We start from the raw sequence: 26,245 nt of genomic DNA, 5'->3' as shown, positions 1-26,245 counted from the left end.
GCCTCCTTTAATTCGATTCCAATCATCGATGTCCCATTATCATAAACGATTTTATTGAACTTTTTTGTATTCTTTCACGATTGCCAGCAAATACGTTTTACGAAAATCAGACATGCGAATTAATTTGCAAAGGTATACGACTGCATGCACAAAATTACGAATCAATGCAGTTATATACGTTTTTTATTTCGAATTATTTTATGCATAACACGACAAAATCTCTCAGTCACGGCTGATCACCGTATATCGGTTGTTTCACGGATTTTTTGCAAATTGTCGTACACAAAGGTCGAGTTCATATGTACATAAATACGAGTCTCTCTTCTTGTCGTAATAAAATCATGCAATGCTTTTAAATGCGATAAAGAATATGCATGGACCGCACATTGTAGGTGCAGATATACGAAAATGAAAAATGATTCATTTTTAAACTTAAAACCTCCATATTATCAAAACTAGAAGTGATAGACACAATCACACAATGATAAAAATTCGGTTTCAAAATCTTCCAAATCAATGATTTAAACATAGGCACGAAAAATATTGCTCTCTTGAATACTCAAATGTTTCCTGTACATAACGTTTTAAAATGGTAACATGTCTTAATTGAAAGAAATTCCACCGAAAATTTAAAAAATCTAATCCTTTACATCTTCATAATTTTTTTTTAACTTTCAAATAAATTTACTAATTTTATATACAGGCTTCTTTCGTTTTTGGCAACACGCTCTCTCTTTCGTGTTGCCAGGATCAATTTTTTTTTCAATAACTTTTTTTTCTATTAATAAAAATAAACCATTGTAATTATTATTTACTCAATTTTTCATAATTTGTTGATAATTTTTTGTAATTTTCTATCATGTTTTAGACACATTAAATTTTTTTTTATGTTAAGAATGTTTATTATTTTCATCTTTTTTGTCATTTTGCATCTTTTTAAAGATATATTTCGTCATTTCTATATGTACTTCTGTTTATATTTGTTTTTGAGTTTTTTTTTTCAAAATTTTATGTATTTTGTAATTTTTGAGTGGTTTAAAATTTATCTTTAATTTTTTGTTATTGTTGTTATATTTTATGAACATTCAAGAACGTAAAAACGTATTTATGGTATTTGTGAAATTATATAAGTCCTGTTAAAGCTAACTTGAAAAACTTGTTCAGAGCTTGAAATTTCAAACTATGAAACCTGCACTTAAAAATTTTGACCTATTCGAATCATCTTTTCCGAACGATTGTAGTGTTCCAATGAATTTTAAAAAATGTTCCTAAATGATTTGAATAACCAACTTTAAAACTAACTTTTAATGCGCAATTTCAACGTAGTTTGTGTTTACTTTGTACGCTCAATATAACAATCAAAAAAAAATTTTTGAATTATTTATTTTCATTATTTTTCTTATCAGTTTCATGATAAAGTACCTCTTCATTCATTTTTAACCCAATAAAAAAATCACATTTCAAATTGTGATAATATATTTTTTCTTCAAATTTAAGATTGTACCGCGGAATTTTTCTATCAATTCTTCTTGATTTATTCGAAATTCGTTTTCGACTATTTTTGATTGGCTTATCAGGAAAACCATTTATTAGAAATTTCGATTCTGATTGATTTGGAATCTTACCTGAAAAATATACCTTTGTTACGAGTTTGTGTGATGGTCATGAATAGAAAAATGGTTTTTAATATCAATTTCCTTATTCATTGTGCATATTTTAAATGGTATTATATTTAGTTAAATTTAAATAAAGTGAACCTCCCCCCCCTTCCCCCCCCCCCCCCCCCTCACCCATTACCACATGGACAAGTCCATCGCGCCGGCCTGTCATAAGGTATCTATAAAAATTTGTGAGAGTTAATAAAAATTGAGTTTGTAAATTCTAAAATCTTTGTTTTCGAAATTTTTGTTTTAGCATTTTGGTTAAAGCATATTCTTACAGGGAAGATTTAAGAATTGAAAATTGTTAAAGATGGGTCAGTTTGAAGAATTTTTTATAGATGTTGGAAAGAGCGAAAGAGCATTTTGCGATTCCGAAAATACCGGAACGAAAATTTTTGAATCAATCAAACGGTGCACCGCGGTGGTTGATTTAAAATCTTTGTATAAATTACTTTCAAAACGTGTTGTTTTGTCAGACATTTCGTCACACGTTTAATAAAAAATTGAATATCAGCTACTGATTCGTTATCATTTTACCAAGCAAAGAAGATAAAACTAAATTTCAAAAATTTCCAGTTCAACATTTTTTCACGGTGTGCGGAACCTGCAAACGGGTGAATAGCATAAATGACGAGAATTTACATGAGGAGTGTGAACCCAGACAAATTTGCCTTTTTCGCTATAAAAGATCCAAAAATAAAATAATAAAAATCTATCAGAACCATTCCAAAAAACTAAAAGAGACCTGATGTAAAATTCGGAAGCTTCCAAAAACAATGAGCATGCATAAATTCACCCGCTCTGCAAGTTCATTTCTTCCGCCCAGTCAGCTGTCCACAATTTGGGGCACTGAGTTGTTTCCATTTCGGTAAATTTCGGTTTCCTTCTTCGAAACTCATTCACATTTTCAGACTTGACCTTGAATGGAATGGTACAGATACGAATAATCGTCAGTATGGCGGGCGGCGGAATCCAAATTGAACCTGATGGTTGGCATCCATTTCGCAAAGTAGTACTTATTTCGAGCCCAGGTGATTGAGCATCACAAACCACCATGGCACGTGTTGGAGGAACCGAAATAATTGACAATGATTGGTTGGTTTTGGAAGTGCACATAAGCGGATTATTCAATCGGGCAATTGGAAACTACAATATACAACATACATACCTCACATTCATAGCTAGTTCGGTTCAGTTGACGTCAAGCTGCTGAATGGCAGCTTAGCGTCGATCTCAATTATGCTCATAAAATTTGAAATTCGATTATTTCGATACCCATGCTGAATGATGTCTGGACTGGATGCGAGTTCTGTTTTTGGGTTATTTCAGTCAATCAATTGGGTATTGGTTTTAAAAATTAGAAACCGTTTAAACTGTCAAGATTACCGTTGAAAGAAATAAATATGTCAACTCGTGATAAATGCTTCGTGTAAAGGGAAATTCTTAATTCTGAATTCCCAGAATGTTAGTATTTTTAACTTGAAAGATTGATTGTAGAAGTTTACACACAAACTCAAGCCACCGAATTTCATAATATCAACTGTTCGATTTTTTCATCTGAGAAAAGTTCGTCAAATGATGAATCCTCTTAATGAACCAAGTCATTATTGCTCGCTCATGCTAAGTATAGGAACTTATCGATCATTTCGATCTCGTGAGTTTGTTTTAATCGCTAAATCTCTTGTAGGGGGTCTTAAGCAAACGCCTATATTATACGTTATGATTTCTAGTGAGGAACAATGAAAAGATGGCAAAAAATAAGCGAGAAATGCAGCTTTGCTTGCTCACAGCTTATTGTGACATAATCCAACTCCGAAGCCTCATTCAGCTCTCCGTCCATGGGACTGGGCGCGATCATTTATTATTTGATGAGCTACTGTGGGAATTCGCTGACTGGCTGGAGATTCCGTTCGATCTACTCTTGGAGTAGATCGGGTTGAAGTTGGTTGGGTCTGTGAAAATTAGAAATGACTGGGTCACGAGAAGCTGCTAGATCTTGGTCCCCGGTGAAAGGTGTAACCGGTATCTCTACATTTTTGTACCATTTTCCGGGCCGAGTCTGTTTTTCAATGTTAAATATGCTGCCATAAAACTGTTGAATAATTCGTTGCGTATTATTTGCAGTTAGGTTGTTTGAAGTTCTTGTGATGTGGCAACCAATTTACCGTTATTTCCGTTATTTTAATTTCGATTCATTCATAGTTGTTGCAATAATTGATTCAAATATTGATCGAAGTCAGTAGAACACATGGCAAAGCGATGCAACAGACAAGAACAAATAGGAAAGTTGTTTTAAGGTCGATGCTCACTCTTTGGCGAAGTTTTTTTCTTTAATTTTCTTATTTCTGGGATGAATTATCCAAAGGATGGAAATCTCTTATATTCATATTTTTTTCGTTTTGTTCAAATTTTTGTACATAAGTAGTGATAATTCATCGCTTTGTTGTAGAGCTCTAAATATGATTTATGCTAGTAATCACAAAAGCAATAATGTAATCTGGAACAAAGCACGTTTTAGCCAATTTATTTCAGAAAATCAATTGGAAATTTACTTTTATAACTCGAAATCGTTTTAACTGTCAAGATCACTGTGTATATGGATTAAACCGACCCTTGGTCATGCGACATGATCGTGCACACAAGCAATTCAGTCAGTTAGTGAGTGTGGTACGGCAGGAGTTGCTCTGGCTACTATTGCTACCGGAACAGTCTGCAGATTTGGTGACCGTGGCAGGTGTTTGGTAATCGAATTGTGGTTTTTTAACCAAATTTGAAAAGAAAAATCAAACCGATGAAAAAACAACAATCGTCAAAGTTATACACGCATAAAAAATTCGACCATTTGTTGGACAGATATGAAGGGGTTTAAAAATCATTTAATTAAAATGACAAGCGAAAGTGAATTAATTTTTTTTATTTTATACTAGCTGACCCGGTGTGCTTTGCTACACCTTTCAGAATCAAATGATATTTTCAGAAATCATTCAAATTATTATTGTTTTTGGTATTATTTTCAATCAAATTATGACGAAATTAATAAGCAACCACTATAAAATGAGAACTTCAGCTGGAGTCTCAAATTGCAACACAAACCATAACTTATATTCTGAATCTTGATTTATAAATTTGTTTTAAAGATCTGATAATTTTCATCTGTTTCCTTAAGTTTCGCCCTAAAAAAGAAGGGTCCCAAATTAATCGTTCGCAAATAATCTGACTTATAAAGTATGGTTGTTTTTGCTTGATATGTTCTGGATTTATGCTAAAAAACTGATTAGAGAGCCCCCCCCCCCCCCCTGTTCTTTTCTTCACCCCCTGGAGATTGTAATCTTTAATAAAAATTTTTTTCGTTCCCAAAAATCCTCTTATATCAAATATAGTTCCATTGGTTGATAAGTATTTAAGCTTTACAACAAAAATTGTATGGAGCCCCTTTCTTTCTTTCCCTCTCTACACATAAGAGTCCAAGTACCTTTTCATGCCATATTTGTTTCCATTTGTTGGCTTCGTAAGCATAAATTAAGAACATATGCTAACAAATCATAGAGTCATACCAAAATGATTTTCCATGTTAAGTATTGTCCATTTCTCGGATTTTGTAAAAAAAAAGTGAAATGTAAGCTTCCCTCTTCCCTTCCTATATTCCATTAAATTTTTGAGTTTTGTATAAACTTGAAAGGAAGTACCATCCCCCTTTCCGTTCTCTCCTTTCAATAGAGGGGTGATAACTTAATATTCATAAAAGTATTTTTCGTACTCAAATACTTTTTGATGATTATGATGAAATTTGGTTTCATTTGCTCGATTAATTCTCGAGTTATGCAAAAAAAAAATGGAAACCCCCCCCTTCTTCCTTTATATCTTACCGCTTAAAAGGTACGGCTTCAATTTATAATAGAATTATTATTCTCGTATCCAAATACACTCACATGTATATGGTTCGATTTGCTTGATCAGCTCTCCAGTTATACTGAAAATTGTTAGGGAGACCTCGCCTCCACCTTTTCATCCACCTTTTCGAAAGAGTGAGGGATACCAAATATTCATAGAAGCATTACTCGTACCCAAATATCGTTCCATGCCAAATTTGGTTCCATTTGCTGTTGTAGTTCTTGAGTTATGCAGTAAAATTGTATGAAACTCCCCTCCCTCTTTCCTTCCTCCCCGCTGTAAGAAGGAAGGGGTCTCAAACAATCATTAGAACATGTCACGTTCCCAAATACCCGCTCATGCCAAGTTTGGTTCCATTTGCTTAATTACTTTCTTAGTTATGTTGAAAACTATAAAAGAGGCCCATCCCTCCTTTATATCTCCCTACTGGAAAGAGGGAGGGGTCTCAAATAATCATAGAAATATTTTTCGTATCCAAATACCCTCCCATGCCAAATTTGGTTCCATTTGCTTTATTAGTTTTTGAACTATATAAAAAATATGAAAGAGGCCCCTCCCCCTTTCAACTGGAAAGAGGGAAGGGTCTCAAATAATCATTGAAATAGTTTTCGTATCTCAATACCTTCCCGTGCCAAATTTGGTTCCAATATCTTGATTAGTTTTCGAGTTATATGAAAAATTGTAAGGTAGCCCCCCTCCCCTCTTCCTATCACCCTACTGAGAGGAGGGAGGGGTACCTAATATTCATAGGAATACTCTTCGTACTCAAATACCACACTCCATGCCAAATTTGATACCATTTGCTTGATTGGTTCTCGAGTTATGCAAAAAATTGTCTTTTGTTTGGGAGGCCCCTCCCTCCCTTCATGAGAGAGGGAGGGGTCTCAAACCATAATAGGAACCTTCCCCGGCCTCCAATACCCCCACCTGCCAAGTTTCACGCAAATCGGTTCAGTAGTTTTCGAGTCTATAGGGAACAGACAGACAGACAGACAGACAGACAGACAGACAGACAGACAGACAGACAGAAATTCATTTTTATATATATAGATGTGATGAAATACTATCCTTAATGAAAGATAGAACGAACAAAAAATTAAAATTGAAACAGGTGAATTTATTTAAACTAGAATCACCAGAGCGAGTTAGGAAGACTGCTTGGTGCTTGAAAAATATTCAAGCGAGTTGTGAGGATAGCTGGTTTTAAATTAAAAAGCACCGATAAGCGAGTTGAGAGAACAGCTTGGTGATCAAGCAGGTTGAGAGTACAGCTTGACATAAATGAAAAAAAACGACCAATGAGCGAGTTGAGTTTGGCGATCAAGCGAGCTAAGAGGGCAGCTTAACATAAATGAAAAAAAAAAACAAACAGCATTGTGTTCAAGTGGGTTGAGAGGACAGTTTGAAATAAATAGAAAACGTCGGAAAGCTAGTTGAGAGAACAGCTTGGTGATTAAGCGGGTTGAAAAAACAGTTGGCGACAACCTGAAAAAACACCATTTTAATGAAAGTTGACAGCTTGATAATAAAAACAACTAAAGCGGTTTGAATGAACATAAATAAAAACTTCAAGCAAGTTGAGAATTAAAACTCCTTTTACGAGTTGAGAATAGAGATTGGTGAGAAAGAAAACACAAATGAAGACTGCTTGACATGAATTATACATAAAAGAAAACTTTGGAGCTAGTAAAGATGGCTGCTGGGTGAAGAGGTTATGAATGCGTGCATCTCAAAAACCTTTCGGTTGATCGAAATACTTTCTATGAAGGAAATGAAAGTAATCTTATAAAAATTAATAAAAAAAAAATTTATCGTTTTTCGTAGGAAAATTTCTACTTTATTATTGGTACCTCCCATCGGCCGACGCACACTTTTTTTCAGTCATGATATTGATCTGTTTTTCCTGCTTATACTTCATCAAATCTGTATTTTTGGTGGCTGCATTCTTTTCCTTAAATTTCTTGTACTTTTCGAATCCAATTTCTTTTCAAAAGAAACTGAGGCGATTCAGTCGATACAGCTGTTTTGAAGTTAACAACACTTGATTATTTCTGAGCCATTTTTAAGCGTTTTAAATGGAATTTCTGCAGGCAACATCTGACAATAACGAAATAAAACCGTCATGAGATTGAACTTAATATAATGTTTTGATGCCAATTAGCACAGAAGGCTTAATACATCAATAACAGTAATTTTTTGTTTGGACTCAAATGAATTTTTCAACGTTTTCTTTCGAAAACAAATATACTCAAAAGATGGACAATATTACTGCATACAAAAATTATAAACATTTCTCAGCATTTTTTAGCCTCAAATACAAATGAAATTTTACATTCATGCAATTTTCTAGGTCCTCCCACTGTTCTCATGTTATTTTTTTTCTTTGAACTTAACCATTTGAAAGGGCTTTTAGCCATTTGTTCTATACAGGCCTTCTCAAAGAAAATGTTCGTTTTCATTAAATATCCAAAAACTATCATACAATGACCATAAAAATAGCTTTTAAACTATACTTTACAAAGGAAAAAATTAAACTTTCGTGTCAAACAACCCAAATCAGATATTTGAAAGCTCTAAATTTTCATTTTAAATAGGCATTCCACACGTAGAAAACAGTTTTCAGATATTTAAATTTCAGACTTGATCAACATTACACCAGTGATCAAAGTCCCCCCAGTGGAGCAAACTTTTTCCAGAATAACCTCCATTTTTCAAAAAAGAATTATTTTTCTTATCTGCAAAAACATTCTAAATAAACTTAAGAGAAACTATTGAAAATAGAAGTAAATACTTATCTTTAAAACGAATCTTCGCAGTCCTGGCGTAACTTTGTTCAGGATAGGTCCGGAGAGCGCAGTACACGCCCCTTCTTTTCAGGTACAATCAATCCAGCAAAAATCATTGCAGAAATTGCAATAAAAACTTTGCAGAATCGGGAATCGAGAAAAAAACGAGGTGAAAATAACCTGTAATCTGTGTTGATATCACAACTCTCAATCACAACTACACTTTGAGTTTAATAAAATATCAAAATAAATTAAAATTTTCAAATTCAGGTATCATAAGATCAATAATCGCTACAGTTTAGAATACAATATAAAGTCGACAAATATAACTTATCCTGAAGATTTTTATAATATAAGGCCATAATTTTTAAATCTCGGTTTTATTCATTTCTATTGAGTACAGTCACAAAATAAGTACTCTTTGAATCTGTTTTGAGAGATTTTTTTAACGCGAAAAAAAAAACATTTAACGAAGTTTAATGTCACGCAAAATCCCTCTCTCCCCCTTGTCACATATTGTCACAAATTCCGTAACCCCCTTTTTTGTATTACGTCACGTTTTCATGACCCCCAACCCCCGGAATAAAATTTTCAACTCTTTAGAAAGTTGATTAAAATTGAATCTTAATTCATCAGTTTTATTCAAAGAATTGAAAAAAGGTTACTAACTTTTAACAAGCCTTCAATCATAGCTTAAAACACATTTCAATCATTAGTCCAAAGATTATGTTGATGACTTTTCATATCAATGACCGGGAAAGTCGAGGCAGTAGCTGCAGCATCAGCGACGATGTCTGAGAAATCATTCAAATCTAGTTCCTTTTCTTCAATCAATTCGCAATCCAAATCTTCTTCACAGGTTAGAAGTGCCAAGCATTCCTGTTCCCGTTTTGCCACAATTTTAGTGGGGCAGGCTTTCCTGAGTGTTGCAGTGGAAGTGCTCTTATGTACTTTCAACATCAATATGTATGTCACATATACAATATGTGATGTCACGTTCAAGCTGACCCCTCCACCCCCCCATGTCACACATTGTCACAAAATCGAAACCCCCTCTCCCCCCCTAACGCGTGACATCATTTATGGACAGCCCCTTAAAAGAATTGGACACTTATTCAAGCCACCGAACTTCGTGATAACAACTGCTCAATTTGTTCATCTGAGAAACCTGGGGTGTACTTTACGCAATGAACCAAATTAATTGGCGTCATAGTTCAAAGCTGTTCTTCCGAATATTAAAAGATATTTAATGAGAACATCAACAGTTATTATTTATTTACGTGGTTTTCCGTATCAGGATATAACCTGATGAACAGTATTTCTCCAATTCACTCGGTCCATGCCAACCGTTCTCCATCTTCCCAGACATCTCACATACGCCAGTTAACACTCCACTTGTTCTAACCCCCGTTCTGCGCCCCCGCTCGTCTCGTTCCTACCGGATTCGTAGCGAACACCTGTCCTTCCCAGCGTATCCGGCCAGCCTTCACCACCTTCTGGGGGGCGGCGTGGGGGCGGGGTGGGGCGTTATTCTTCGTCTATCTCTCTATTACAGAACCAATCGTTCCGTCGAGTTCGATCCACCTACCCAATGAAGTTCTCTGCAACGCTCTTGATGGCTGTCTTGATAGAATCCCAACAGTCCTCGAGAGAGGCTTCTTCAAGCTCGCCCTCTGCCCACCTCTGCCGGCAGCGCTGCATCCAGAGATTGCGCGTAGCATGCCGCAACTTGCTCCAGTCCTGCGATATTCAATCAAGGCGGGCGACGGTTTCGCATGTAGTTCACTACGGAAAATTTTGAGGGCATCTTCACCATAGTGAACATGGTCGATCTTTGATTGCGTTTGGTACGTTGATCTCCAGGTGTACTTATATGGGAGGCCATTCGTTTGAAGGCCTCGAAATCGATGATTCTGAGACCGTTTTCGTTGATCAGCTGGTGGGCGCTTAATCATTCAATTGTCTGTTTGAATTTCTTCTCCTGGCTGCCTTGATCGTTTAAAACCCCTGATGACGATCTTGGTATCATGTTTTGGGCAGCGGTTGTATTCACGTTCCAGCTGCGCGTAGAATTCGTCTTTGTCGTCACCGGTACTTCCGAGGTGAGGGCTGTGCACGTTGATGATGCTGATGTTGAAGAACCGGCCCTTGATTCTCAACTGGCACATTCGTGGATCGTTCGGCCCCCACCCGATCACGTGTTTTTGCATCTTCCCCTTCACTATTAAAGCTGTTTCAAGCTCGTGTGTGTTGCCGTTGATTAACTTTAATTTGTCCAGTAAATGGGCCGAATATTAGAAATGTTCCCGTGACAAATTGGATTAGATATTGAAACTTAATAAATTTAAAAATTATGCAAACAAAATTAAAAAGAAATCATCTTTGCTTTCATCCAATTCTTGCTTTCGAATCTTCAATGTGGTACATTCTTCAAACACAATCCCATTTGTTCCATATTGTATTCGTTCAATACATGTTCGCTCTTCTTACATAACCGAAAACTAAGGCATTAAACAGCACCAGCAGATTCCAGCTGAACCGTTCAAATCCAACCGCCCGAAGTCGAATGGCAGAAAGTACCTACTTGCTCATTAATCTTGACAGTTTCGTGCTAGTTATCGCGATGCAGTTTTTGCTTCCTCTCTCTTTCTGCTCTCGTCATCGGTCTCGTCGTTATTTCGCGAGGCTTGGAGGAAAATCTTTTTCCATTTTTCCCAACTCCGATCCGGCCGATCCAAGCCGAGTAAAGGCGCGGGGTAGCATCTAGTTCGTCTCCTCATTCACTCATTTGCTGCTCCGGTGGCGCCAAGTCGCCAACATTGTTTGCTAATGGAATAATCACCACCCCCACACACAGCCGCTTCAAGAGCCGCGCGCGGCCGAGAGTGAGAACTTAAACTCTAGTCGCGGTTCTTCAACGACCTATGATGACTAGGTGCTCTTCTTTCTCCTCAGCTAGACGAGACGAGGTGTGGGTGTGGGTTTTGAAAAACAAAAAAGAAATGTTACTTCCATTCAGAGCAGCAGAAATCAGCGAGCATATAACGAGCTGAAAATGAAGAACACTTTTAAGAGGTCTGTGGACCGGGGGCAAGCAGAGGTAAAGCAAGAAAAACGAAATGATAACTGGAGCATGAGAGGCGCTCTGGTTTGTAATTGTTCCGGTTCTAGGAAAGCAAGTGCTCGTTTGGGTTTCTTGAAAATTCGGTCATAAAAAGTCGGGGATCAATTGCCAGGAAAATAAGAACCAAATGCTGTTAAATGCCAACCGTGTCGTTTAAAGTAACCGGGTATGAATTTAACAAATCATTAAAAAAATTTAAATTTCAAATTTGCTTAGCCAAATTTAGTGATTAAGTTTTAAAGTTAACATTTTGTGTAAGGTAGCGCTTTCAAAGAACAGTAAGTTTGTTATTTATAGTTATGTTTATAGTTTTTTTTATTATTTCTACAAAAATAATGATTTTAAGGGTGAAAAAAGTGGTTTATATTATCGAAAATGTTAATAATTTCAACATAAGAACTTTTTCAGTTTAATTTATCAAAAATATTTTTTAAATTTAATATTTGAAAAAAAAAGGGGGGAGGGCTAGTTACCATGAACAATATTCGTACAAAAAAAAGCAATTTCATATTCATTCGATTTCTTTAAAAAGCAAAATAGGATTAAACTGAATAATTGGTTCAACGTTACAAATTGAATCAAATTTGTAACAGATGACGTATGAAAACTGTGTCAAAAATAATTATTTTTATATTTTTCATCTTGATGTGCTCTAGACTGAGTGAATTCGGTATTATTAAAAAAAATATCAGTCCATGCGAATTGAAAAATTTTGTTTTGATTCGAATCATATTAAATCCAAAATAGGAATTGTATTCTTCACACAAAATTTCTAATTCAGAAACAAACTATGATAATATAGTAAGATTATTCAAAAGTAACCATCTAGACTAAATAAAAACTTATGCCAAACCCTCAAAAACCAATCCCAAGTTTAAAATTTTCTTCATTTTTTTTAATTGTCTCACTTGTTCATAGAAATTCACGTTTGAATATTAAATTTTGAAATAAATTAAAGTCATTTCGGAGGATCAGGTTCAATAATTCCCACAACCAAAATTGTATTTCTATTTTCGTATTTCGGATTCTGTATCCAGTTCAGGATTCTTGATTTCCGGTTTGAAAAATCACTAGAAATTAGAGATGAAAAGTTGTTTTGAAATCCTGTTCTAATTTGGTTTTGCATTGCATATCAAATTTGAATCATGTTTTTCGTGATCAAATGCATTTTCAATATTTAGATACTAGATTTTCAAACATGAAAAAATGAAAATTTTGTCCCATTTTCATAGGTGATGGAAAGAATTTAAGAAACATAAACTATCAAACAACGAAAGAACATAAACCGTAAATATCATGAATTTTTCGAAAAAGATACGAAGGCTCACCGGCAGGACTTGAACCTGCAATCTCCGCTTAAGTAGGTTCAAGTCCTGCCGGTGAGCCGTCGTATCTTTTTCGAAAAATTCATGATATTTACGGCTTATGTTCTTTCGTTCTTTGATAGCTTATGTTTTTTAAATTCTTTCCATCACCAACGAAAATGTGATTATTTTCAGGTACAAAGATGTGCCAAGCGATTTCATAACATCAGTATTGAAAATTTTGTTTTATTTTCAAAACTTAATTTTTACACTAAATTCAAACATTTAAAGCTTCGAAATGGAAATTCCGATTCAGATTTCAATACAGATTAGAAATAAATAATTTTTATAGTGAATTTAGTTAAAACCTGAACTACACAATTTAAATAATAGATTCATAAATGAGGGCTCAAAAAATTGGCTCATGATATTCAATCTGGAATTAAAATTCGGAAATCTTATTTTTTGTACATTTCAGAAGTCGTATAGAAATTCTGATAAAATTCAAAGCTAAATTTTTAAATTCAAGTATCTCTTTTTTTTTGAGAATTTTTTTTTATTTTCATCAAAGTTTAAAATATTTAAATTTGCAAGAGTTTGGGCTTCTTTAATTTGAGTATAGAATATAAGAAATTGAAGGTTCTCCTAAACAAAACAAAATGCTCAAATCATTTAAGTTTGATCTACTAGACTCTTTAACAAGTTCAAAGATTTCAAACATCAAAGAAAGCGACCAATTTTCTAAAGTAACAATTCAATACGAAAACTTTTAATGTATATGAATAATCATATAGTAACAAACATAATTTGTTTTAAATTTTTATGTATTCGTGCATTTTTGAGCAAAAAATAACAGCTTAAAATCAGTTTCACTGAATCCGATGATTTTTATTTTCGAATTGCAATTCGAATCTCCATCAATATTTCACAACAAACAATTGTTCTACACTAATAGAGTTTTTGCAGTTCAGCCCATTGATTTCCAGAAGAATTTGGAAGGTTTGTATTTTGTGAAACATCATGATTTTCCATCTTTTGTCGCCATTTTCCCTATGTTAAATGTTAAGAAAAAAGCTTGTGGCTTATAGATTTGAAATTGTAAACTAACTTTTTTTTCATTCAATTTAGATCTTATTTATTCAGCAATCGAATTGAATAAATGACAAAAAACCTAAAAAAATGTCACATTTATGGTGAAATCTGTGCAAAGTTGATTCTATAAATGGAAAGTTTTGCCTTTGAAAATGAAAATTTTTTAGAGTTTTATTATTCAATCATTATTTTTTGCGTTTTTACTGAGACTTATAATTATTTGACTTTTATTACCGAATTATAATAGAAAATTCTCTGGAAGTAAATGATGAATTTATGTTATTTTTTCTTTCTTTTTTCAGGTATGCATCAATCCTCGTGAATGGTAAAAATAAACATAACAAGACAAAACGATTCCTTTTGGTGTTTAATACGGTATTTTTTGTGTTTTTGCGAAATGAATGATATTCAATTATTATATTTCTACGTCAAATAAAAGTCAGCTTAAGTATGCCACCATGTAAATTTTATTTCCAAATGCTGGATGATGATTGTTTTACAAGAGGCGTTTGTATACATTGAAATTTCATCCATCCAAACGTTTTTTTGTTTTAGATAGTAGAACCACTTGTAGTATTTTATTATCCATAAATGTATTCGGCATCTTTTTGCTTTTCCCTATAACAGCTTTATTGGAAGAAAAAACTCAAAATCCAGTTCTAAAAAAAACAAAAATAACTGCATTTATGTTGTTATGCGTTATGATTTTTATAGCATCACAGACTGATCAAAAACTTTGATAAACTTTTTAAAACGTTTTCGTTTTCATAAGTTTTTTAATTGAAAACTTAGTTTGTGGCAATTTACCACCTTTTTTGAAATGGTGAGATTCGCATGTTTTAAGAAAATTAAACAATGGTTCCTTAAAGTCGAAGATATTATAAAATAAGGAAAATCAAACATAACTGAAGGAATCAATATTTTTTCTGACTTCTTCAATTTGATGTCCTACACTGCCGTTCCAAGTAGGACTGTCTCATGTGACTTTTAGGTCATTTTCACTTTTTTGCTGAAAACACTCTCTGTTAGTGTTCACTTTCGAATAAAAACACAAAAAAGTGTACTTTGTTCTGAACTTATAAGAAATTTTCATCAAGGTGGTTGTCTCTTTGATGATGAGTTCTACGCAAGAATGTCACACTAGAGAAAATTCTATGAAAAATGCAATTTTATCAAAATATTCTCTAAGGATGAATTTTAACTATTATAATATAATGCTATTCACCGTAAAGAACAGTAAAATAGAGGACGGAGGAGGTTCGAGGAGCCTTGAGTGTCTTATTCAAAGAAATTTACACAAAACACTTTTCAGCAGGCACTACTTACATACATTTTTACAAACAAAGAGGAAAGTATTTCTTAAATCACGGTTTGATTTGAGTTTTTGAGAAAAATAGAAGCTTTACAAACTTTCAATTGACTCTAATTTGCTGTTTTTTTGTAGGAAATGTACTTTTTTTGCAGAAAACATTGTAAAATGAGTAATTTGAATTGTTCACTACGGAAAAACTGCCGAGATGAGAGGAAAATTGGAAATATAGCTGAATTTTCAATCGCGTTTTTCTCGTTTGCACGTTTTTTTACATGGGACAATCTAGCTTGGAACGGCAGTACAAACCTTAAAACTTTTTGTGCATAAGCAGTATGATAATCTGTGAACATACGTTTTTAGAAGCGTTTGAAGTTGAAATTGTTCAACGTTCAGCTTTTAGGATATTTTTGAATAGTTTGTGTGTTTTTTTCTATTCTTTCTACGATTATTGAAAAAATCATTGTTTTTTATATAAATTTTAATGCTTTCTGTATTTTATTTTTCAAATAATATTTGACCATTCTGAGAAATTTCGACCAAAGTCGTATGACATTTTGACAAATGCAAGAAAAAATTACCAATATCCTAACCAGAACCAATTTTCTGTACTACTACTACTACTAATCTGTACTAAAAATGACACTCTGAGGCAAGGTTACCGATGTCAGAGAATAATCTATATTTTCACTGAATTTTGTGCAAATTTTCGTCACAGAATCTGTGTCTCAGAACACAGAATTTTCCACATAATCACAGAATTCACACATTTTTTTTAAATGTGCTACGTTATTTCAAAATCATAAATCATAATAATCATGATATCTGTTTAAATTTTAGATTCTTAACTTTAAATTGAAGAAATATTACTAGATTTGTAATTTCATTGAAAATTAAAATACACCCAATTTGTCATGAATCAAGAGATGGGAATAGCATCACAGAAAATCATCACAAAATTTTTGGGTAAAATTAAAGACAGTCAGAATATTGTTTAAAAATACACAGATTTTTTAGCAACTTTGTTTTGGAGGTCATTAATGTTAATGCCAAATTCATAGTTAAGAGAGAGCATCAATACTGAGTTGAGTTTTAAATTTTTAGCAGTTCCAGACGGCGTTATTTAACCTGTTTGTATTTAAGAAATGTTTATTGAAGAACATTTTTGTGACATTTTCAAATTTTCCAGTTCAGCATTCTTGATTTTCAGTTAGCATCATCATTAAACAGTTAAATGAAAAGCTCATTTCAATTTAGTTTACTAAGAAACCATCCCGAAGTTTTGTTTCATATTCAGATTTTCTTAAACTTAATTTTTTTCCAAATTCTAACATTACAAAATTTCAAAATGGTGATACAGATTCATCATTCGAAATGTTCATTTTAATTCAGATTTGCAAGTCATATTGGAAATACATTATTGAAATAATGAATTTAAATTGAATTCTAATTGATTCTAATTTATTGAAAATTTGGGTTATTTTTTAACCATCCACCCCCTTTGAGATGCTTCAACTCAGAGTGACAAAAGAAAGGTTTAGTTTTTTTTTCGACCTCAAAGGCTTTCTTCTTCTTATCGTTTGTTCATATAAAATAAGCAAAACTTACCTTACCAGATTGCCCGGTTAAAACCAGAATTGCCCGAATATTCAATAAAAAAAATTGGGAAAGGTCTTGCTTGGGCTGATTGCCAGAATTTCATTGGAAAAAATGCGGGTTTGCCCGGATCTATCCATATTATTTTGCAATGCATACTAGAAATTCAAATTGAATTTTTTTGACCAAAATAAAAATTTTCAAGATAATAACGATAAAGATTAAAATTACTTCTTCTTGATTTTTGTTGAATGATTTTAAATTTGCCCATATATTGGCTAGATACTGGTTAGAAAATTTGGAAATCAAATGACATATTTTTTCAGATTTTAAAAGAAATATTTAGGATTAGCTCGGCCCGCACACGGACTTCTGGCAACCGAAAGTTTATTTCTACAGATTTTGAGGCATGTTTTAAGATTTCAACCATCAATGAGAGCAAGTTTCCTATTTGTTCCCTAAAGGATTCTGTTCGCGCCAAAACAGCAGCAGCGCGAGCCAAGCGGCGATTAGAAATCAAAAACCATCTCAGCAGTAACCAGCATCAATCGTTGTATCTATGTCGCACGCATCTCCAGTAGGGTGGTCGGATTTACCGGTTTTTTTCAAATCCGGTATTTCGGTATTTGTAATTTATAAAACCGATAAAACCGGTAAAACCGGTATTTTTCAAAGTATATCGAATTCATGAAAAGGTTTCGACTAATTGCAGTAGTAATGACATAAAATGCTCAGAATTTATAACGCAATAGATTAAGCTACATTTCCAATGGAAAAAGATGTTACTGTGTGTATTATTGTCATAAATTCATCAGCATCCGTATGATTATCATAAAATTTATCATCTTCATTTTATTATTATGATTTTGCTGTGAGGTTGCGGAAATTCTAGAACTTTCATATTATTTACAACGAATGTTTGTCCTATACTCTGTAAAACAGTATTCATATTTAAGAACAGATTTTACAGATTTAGTAAATTTTATACAGTTTTTCATGGAAATGATATGAAATTGGATGTACAAAAACATTTTTCGTTAAAACAATGCCTTAACTAATTAATAACGAAACTCAAAACACTGTCACAAATTTTTGGTTGACTCACAGAATTACCTACAGATTATTGTTATCTAAAATACGGATGTATTATCCGCAACCTACATAGGTCGTGATCGCATTTAGTTTGCCTTCCCAAAAATAAAATGAACAAATAGAAATAAAAATCCATTAAAACCAGTCAAAATTCAGCAAAAAATATAATTGTTTAGATCTGATCCATACGCTCTTTGTTGCTATAATACTGTTGCAAATATATTAACACCTTGTTACTTAGAAAATGCTTCAACAGTGTTAAAAACGAAAACAACAGAGTTTCATCAATTACCTTGAAATTATTGATAAAAAAAAAACCATACAAACAGTCTAACATTTGTTTAAATGCTGACTCTATTGAAACATTTTATGTTATGGAACAAACTAGGAAGTTATAATCACTTATCAATATTTTTGGATTTAAATTTCATTGTGAAAGCCTGGCACCACTTAGAACGATTTTGATAAACTTGGCATGTTTATAGATAAAACATTTTTGTACCAAATTCCAGCTTATCAATGAAAAATTCAGTGATTATTGTGAAGCAATCATAAATTTCTTGTAGCTGTATCTTTTTTTCAGTCATTGTACACTTGTACGGTCTTTAGATTTTTTTAGGTTTCATTTTTGACACTTTACCAGCATTATGGCATTCGGGTCTAGAGAGTCTTTAAATGTTATGGAGCGTTAGCTCGATGTCTAAACTAAAATGTGTAAAGTTTCATGAAAAAAGCTTTAATTAAAAAAAAATCATCGACAAGTTTTAGCAATAATCAAATCTCACATGCAGTAAGGTTTATTGAGCTTAGATTGTGAAGCTGATTGAGCAAAATTTTAGTATTTGTACTCATAAATATTTGGTTTAAAAAAACATTTAGCTGTGTCAATTTTAGAACAATGCCAAATAATGAAGAAAAATTTACCGGAATTACCGGTTTTTTACCGTTCCAAAAGTCGGTATTCCGGTATTGAGAAATTGGACGGTTTTACCGGTTTTACCGGTTTCGGTAAAACCGGTTAGACTACCCTAATCTCCAGTGGTCAGGACCAACAATGCGTGTGTGCGGCGTGGGAAACAGAATAACCGATAACCGATCATACTTGATCGGTAATTGCGAGCTGATAATATCGAGACAATAGCACAAATCAGAACTTACAATTCACCCATGCCGGTCGGTCGTATTGCTTTGTTAAATAGAGTCCATTTATTCGTCTTGAGTTTGAGCGTTTTTAGTTAGATGATAAGAATAAATCATCCACCGTGATCGTATCACCTGCTAAGCGTCGTGTTGTTAATTATCGTCCGTCAAACCTACGTCTGGGAACTTCGCGAATTAGTGAACCAGCCGTTTTTTGGGGATTGGCCTCAACAGATTCCTTATACAAATCTGTATAACAATTTTAAAAATTTCAGGATTGTAGAGGGTATTGATGAAAAAGAAGAAGATCAAGAAATAAAATAAATAAATAAATAGGATTGAGCAACCACATGCATGCAAAACAAAAAAAATTCTGAACGAAAAATCTTCTCTTTATCAATTTTAATCCAGAAAGTAAAAAATCCATCGATTTTGCCCTGTCCATTTCTTTGACGCTCGGGTATTTGACGATATAAAAAGAGCGTACCCAACGCAGTTGGGCTCATTCGTTTAACTAATTTCAAAGTGAAAGCATCGGTTCCTCCAGTATTCACCAAGAGGATGGTTCCTCCAACGTCCTCCAAGATGATGGTCCCTCCATTCTCCAAGAAGAATGCAAAGGATGGTTTTGTTTGGTTCAGCAGATTTCACTTCTGCCAACAATTGGAGAGTTTATCATGAGGCTAATTTCAGAATAATTGTAAAATTACGACAAGGATATATTTCCGAAAGTTTCTGTTTAATACGATAAACTTTTTATCAGTTTATCAGCTTAAAAGCGCTAAATGCTTAGTAGTCCGCTAACTTTTCATGAGAAGTTTGATTCTGCCGCTAAATTTTCATAAAGCTAGCGTATTAAAAAGTTTTGCTTATTGAAGACCGCTATCTTCCATATACAAAGTTGATTCAAACTCAAGATTTTTTGTTTTTCATTCGTCAAGTTGTGAAGACATTGACTATTATTCTTACTCCAATATGCGCTCCAGGTGACAATTGTCACTCCGAATGGTCTCTGTAGGAAAGTTCGTAGTGCAGTGTAGGAATGCGTCACATAGATTACCTTTTTTCTCTTCTTTTCTCTAAATTCATAGCAAAAATTATCCAATCAAATTATTCAAACATCCTTTAATCAGTTTTCCGGTTTTAAAATTGTTTTGATTTTTACTTTTCACATTACAGTTTTTTTTTCTAATTTTTCTTCCTTTTTTAAAGGAATTTAACCCATTAAGGTCATTCTTCCTAGACATGTGGTGCTCAACCCATTTGGGTCATCATTCTCAGTTGGATTTTATATTTTGTGGTTTAAACCGGCACATAGTTTTTTTTCTACTGATTGGACAGATCAGTTTATATTTTTGTGTTGTTGTCAAAAATTTTATTTAACAGCATTAGGAAATGTTTTTAAGCATTTTAATTATTCTATGTTAGTAGAAATGGAGAGCCGTAAAAGTCGCGGCGACTCCACAGTTAGGATAAATTTGTACTTTTAATCCAAATATAATTAATTTCTAAAAAGGATTAAATCTACATAATTCTTCTGCTTAAGTTATAGTTTGTGGCCAATTAGTGCTTAACGATTTGCGCTTTAAGCTTGAAGCGATATCTGTCACATTTAGCGGTTTTAATTAGCGATCGCTAACTTTAAATTTACTAGCGATTCAATAAGCGGCGCGATTTTCTCAGTTAGCGATGCCGAACACTGCGATTTTTATCAATGACCTCAAAAATTAAAAATCAAATAGTATTAAAAATAAAATATTTATTTATTTTCATGAATTGTAAGAACTAAAATGCCATGAAAAAATAGGTCATCAAAACCTTCCTCATGAGGCAGTTCTTCTTACGGCCCTGGTCAGAATAAATTAATTTTTCAGTATCATGTTTTTAAATACAGACTTTAAATATGATGAATCCGCTTCAAATGGTTGCATTTCAATAAAAATAACCTTTTGCATAAATTTACGAGAGCTTAAGTTTTATTTAAAGTCATGATTTGGAACTTTTGCGTAAAAATTTAAACATTTTGAATTAATAAATACTCAATTTTTGATGGAATTGTCGTCTGATTTGTCAAATTACTGCGACTTCTTTAAAAAAAACTGAACCTATTGATTATTTTTCGATAAGTGAGTTAAATAAAAAAAATTGAAGTAGTTTTGTTTTGTTTTAAATAAAGCCATTTTTATGAGAAATTTGAAATGCTTGTAAAGTTTTCAATATACTTGTGATTCAACCCCCATAGATTTGAATACAATTTTTTTAAGTTTTAAAGACTATAAGTTCATCTTATTCTTATCTTCAAGTACTCAGTTAAGTAAGATCGATGATTTTGTGTCATTTATGTTTATGTGACTTAATGCTTGAACGAAAATTTAAGTTGAAGTTGAGGTTGAAAATTATAAAATTTCTACTTTTTTTTCTTTTCGTTGAAATGAGTTATAAGGAGAAATCATCGTTAAATTAGTTTAAAGGTTGTTTTGACTTGGCTCGCTGAATTAGGTAACCAATTAGGTTAGCTAGAAATTTTAAAATGTGAAAATGCAAATCAAACGTAACCTTTTGTCAAAAAATATAGCGTAACCTTAAATTTTGGGTAACCTTAAAGTTGCATGTATTTTAAAACCACTAACTGCACTCAATGGTGCGAGATCTATTTTCACATGACGACGGATGAAATGTTTGCACAAAAGACCCACTGAAGCATGTACACACGCAATTATGGGTGTTTTTTTATGAATTGAGAAACATCAATTCAAACGAAATAAATAAGCCACCACAACTAGATCCAAATGCATTGGCTCGCTCAATCAACATCACAGCTGTTGTGCCCGTCTGGCCTAAAGTTGGCCATACCTTCATATTTACCATCCCAAGCTCCGATGCTTGCATGACGACACTTGCAGAAGTCGTTAGATTTGTCATGCCTCCTCATTGCTCAAACTTTGGGAACGGACCCAAGCTACGTATAATAATGCCAAACGATTTTCTTTGAATTGTCACATGCGGCCGTTTGACGACATCAGGTTGTTTGCCGGCTTGTTATAATTAAGATGATGATGATGATCATCAGCGTGATGATGTAAATCATGATCTCTTTAAAGTGAAACAAATCTTGAAATACGCAAAGATGAATGGATGGTTTGAGAAGAGTAATCTCATCTTGACTTTTAACCATTTATGATTAAAATGGACCGAAAAAAAAAACGGGGAAAAGTTGAATGAAAAATACTTTAAAATTAAATGTCAACAGATTGCTAAATATTTTATAGTCAGCTATGTTTGGAGAGAAAAATTCCAGTACAGCATACTTTACAATGAGCCCACTCAATCTGCTGAAAGCAGGCACAATGAGAGTGTGTATCAGTGTTCTTTCCTGCTGTAAGTTGAATTATGCATTAGACAGCAAGTTTTTTCCTTTCATTTCTTTTCGTTTTCTCGCAACTTGTACAAGTAAGGTACAGACTACATCCTACAACTGTTGTCGGACATTTTCCGGTCAACATCCTTTCGCCTGAACTCAACCAACCATTGAACCACGTTGTGTTTTACGCCAATCGGTACAACACACAGTGAGTTGATTGGAATTTTATTCCAGAATTCTGAAGAGATCTCCTATTTTTGGGTTTCTTGTTCTGAAATAAACAAACCTGGCCTTAAGTTTTTTAAGATTAATTATTAGAAAACTGAAAAACTTTGTTCAATGAATATAAGTTGAAAATTTTTCAAAACTTTAACCACTTTCCCACTTTAAAAGTGCGACACTTTTTCAGTGTTTCTTTTTTATCTTTTTGCGACACAAGCACAAGCTGCCAAACCGAGGCCACACACTTACATGTTTCTGTTTTGTGCCGAAGGCGATGACAAGTGAAAATTCCTGTTGACACTCGAACACCGGAGATGGGTTTTCCTCAGAGCTTTCGAAACAGGGATTTACCTCAATCGTCTCAGACGACACTACAGAAAGAAGGTTTGTTGAGCATTCTCAGAGTTTTTTTTTGTGTAACCAAGACCTTGTTGCCTTCTAGTTGTTTCTCTTTTCATCAATTTGAAATTTGATCAACTGAAGTGGCCAATTGGTTGGAATTGATGTAACTTGCACACACCAATAAAAACAAAAAAAATACTGACAAGATAAGACAGGGCTTCACTAGACATGACATGACTTGACAAGACGTGACAGGACTTGACATGACTTGACATGACTTGACATGACTTGACATGACTTGACATGACTTGACATGACTTGACATGACTTGACATGACTTGACATGACTTGACATGACTTGACATGACTTGACATGACTTGACATGACTTGACATGACTTGACATGACTTGACATGACATGACATGACATGACTTGACATGACTTGACATGACTTGACATGACTTGACAAGACTTGACAAGACTTGACAAGACTTGACAAGACTTGACAAGACTTGACAAGACTTGAAAAGACTTGACAAGACTTGATAAGACTTGACAAGACTTGACAATAATTGACAAGAGTTCACTAGAGTTGACAAGAGTTGACAAGACTTGACAAGACTTGACAAGACTTGACAAGACTTGACAATACTTGACAAGACTTGACAAGACTTGACAAGACTTGACAAGACTTGACAAGACTTGACAAGACTTGACAAGACTTGACAAGACTTGACAAGACTTGACAAGACTTGACAAGACTTGACAAGACTTGACAAGACTTGACAAGACTTGACAAGACTTGACAAGACTTGACAAGACTTGACAAGAATTGATAACTTGACAAGACTTGACAAGACTTGACAAGATTTGACAAGACTTGACAAGACTTGACAAGACTTGACAAGACTTGACAAGACTTGACAAGACTTGAAAAGACTTGAAAAGACCTTGACAAGACTTCACAAAACTCGGTAAGACTTGACAAGACTTCACAAGACTTGACAAGACTTGACAAGTCTTGACAAGACTTGACAAGACTTGACAAGACTTGACAAGACTTGACTAGACTTGACAAGACTTGACAAGACTTGACAAGACTTGACAAGACTTGACAAGACTTGACAAGACTTGAAAATAATTGACAAGAGTTCACTAGAGTTGACAAGAGTTGACAAGACTTGACAAGAATTGACAAGATTTGACAAGACTTGACAAGACTTGACAAGACTTGACAAGACTTGACAAGACTTGAAAAGACTTGAAAAGACTTGACAAGACTTCACAAAACTCGGTAAGACTTGACAAGACTTCACAAGACTTGACGAAGACTTGACAAGGCTTGACAAGACTTGACAAGACTTGACTAGACTTGACAAGACTTGACAAGACTTGACAAGACTTGACAAGACTTGACAATAATTGACAAGAGTCCACTAGCGTGAGAGTTGAAAGAGTTGACAAGACTTGACAAGACTTGACAAGACTTGACAAGACTTGACAAGACTTGACAAGACTTGACAAGACTTGACAAGACTTGACAAGACTTGACAAGACTTGACAAGACTTGACAAGACTTGACAAGACTTGACAAGAACTTGACAAGACTTGACAAGACTTGACAAGACTTGACAAGACTTGACAAGACTTGACAAGACTTGACAAGACTTGACAAGACTTGACAAGACTTGAAAAGACTTGACAAGACTTGACAAGACTTGACAAGACTTGACAAGACTTGACAAGACTTGACAAGACTTGACAAGACTTGACAAGAGTTGACAAGACTTGACAAGACTTGACAAGACTTGACAAGATTTGACAAAACTTGACAAAACTTGTCAAGACTTGACAAGACTTGACAAGATTTGACAATATTTGACAAAACTCGTTAAGACTTTACAAAACTTGATAATTCATGTTAAATCATAGTTGACAAGATTTGAAAAGACCTGGAGACTTGATAAGACTTGACAAAACCTGACCTGTCTTGGCATAACTTGATAAGACTTGACAAGACTTCACAAGATGTGAGAAGTTAAAATATCTCTCATTTCAAACCGATTTTCAATCAATGAATCTTAATTTTAAAGTTGACAGCCAATTTCATCACCCCCGCACCCAAACGAATCAATACCCTCATTCAGTGGGCCAAATACCTTCGTCAAACTACTTTATAACCAGGGTTCGTTAGCCTCTGGTTCAGATCTTTGAGAATATGTTATGTCACAGTTTCCGGGCTTCACTGGCTTCCGTTGTAACCTTTTCTGACAAAAACATCTAATAAGTTGCACCAAGGGACTAGGAAGGTAGGTTCATATTTTTGCAGCCCAAATCAAACTCGAACAGGTTAGAACCCGAAAGTTTTCCCCGGAAATTCCCCCGGGGTAATTGGGGCCGATTATGTCCTCTTTACCTTTAAACACAATGACACCGGCAGAAAGGGGCTGGAGGATTTTGATTCTATCTATTTCCTTTTGGGAAAATTCATCAGGGATGAAAACGTTTCATTCGGTCCTTTTTACTTAAACGTTGCTCTAGTTATGTTTGTTGCTGCCAAAGCCAATTAGGTTGATTATGCTTTCGGGACCTGTTTATTGAGTTTTGGGTGAACTTTTTTTAAGATGTCTTGAGCAGAACTGACTAAGAAAGAATATATTTCAATCAAACCAAGAATATTGTTTTTATTTAACCTTCATCCGCATTAGATTTCATTACCCTAATCAGCACTAGGAGTGTCATTTTGACACTCCAAGCTAAAATCGTCATAACTCTCTTTATATCTAACCGATTACAATGAAACTTATATCACTAGAAAGCTTGTAATGTCAGTAAAATATGTTTAGAACATTATATATAACTAAAGCTTCTAGTTTTCTCGTTATTCAGCATGTAAGAAAAAAAATCCGAAAAAACATGCCTCAGGAAAACTGCTGTAGTTCATATGTTACACGTCCAAAAAAATATTTGCCTTATGCATATGAAAGCTGAAGTTAATGTCTACATCATGGAACAAAGAAATATTTTTTAAATTTTTTTTTAATGAAATGGTCACAAAAAGTTCAAAAAAGTGGTCTGAAAAACCTACTTTTCATTCGATTGCTAGTAAATACTGTTTGAGCGATGGTAGAGTGTTTTAAAAAATATGACTACAAACTTTATTGAAATTCTAACATTTGGCTGTCTTTAGATTTTTGATGCAACAAAAATTGAATTTACTGGAATTTTTCAAAGTTGGCTACTTTGCGCGATTTTTTCATTAATTTAAATTTCATCTGTTTTTGTGGTCCTCCGTCTAGTTGTACCCGGATTTGCAGTGCTTTT

The sequence above is a fragment of the Uranotaenia lowii genome, chromosome 3 (genome assembly GCF_029784155.1).
Source record: "Uranotaenia lowii strain MFRU-FL chromosome 3, ASM2978415v1, whole genome shotgun sequence".
In the NCBI taxonomy this organism is placed as follows: Eukaryota; Metazoa; Arthropoda; class Insecta; order Diptera; family Culicidae; genus Uranotaenia; species Uranotaenia lowii.
The sequence above is the reverse complement of the archived record's forward strand: the minus strand, read 5'-3'. Positions refer to the sequence as shown.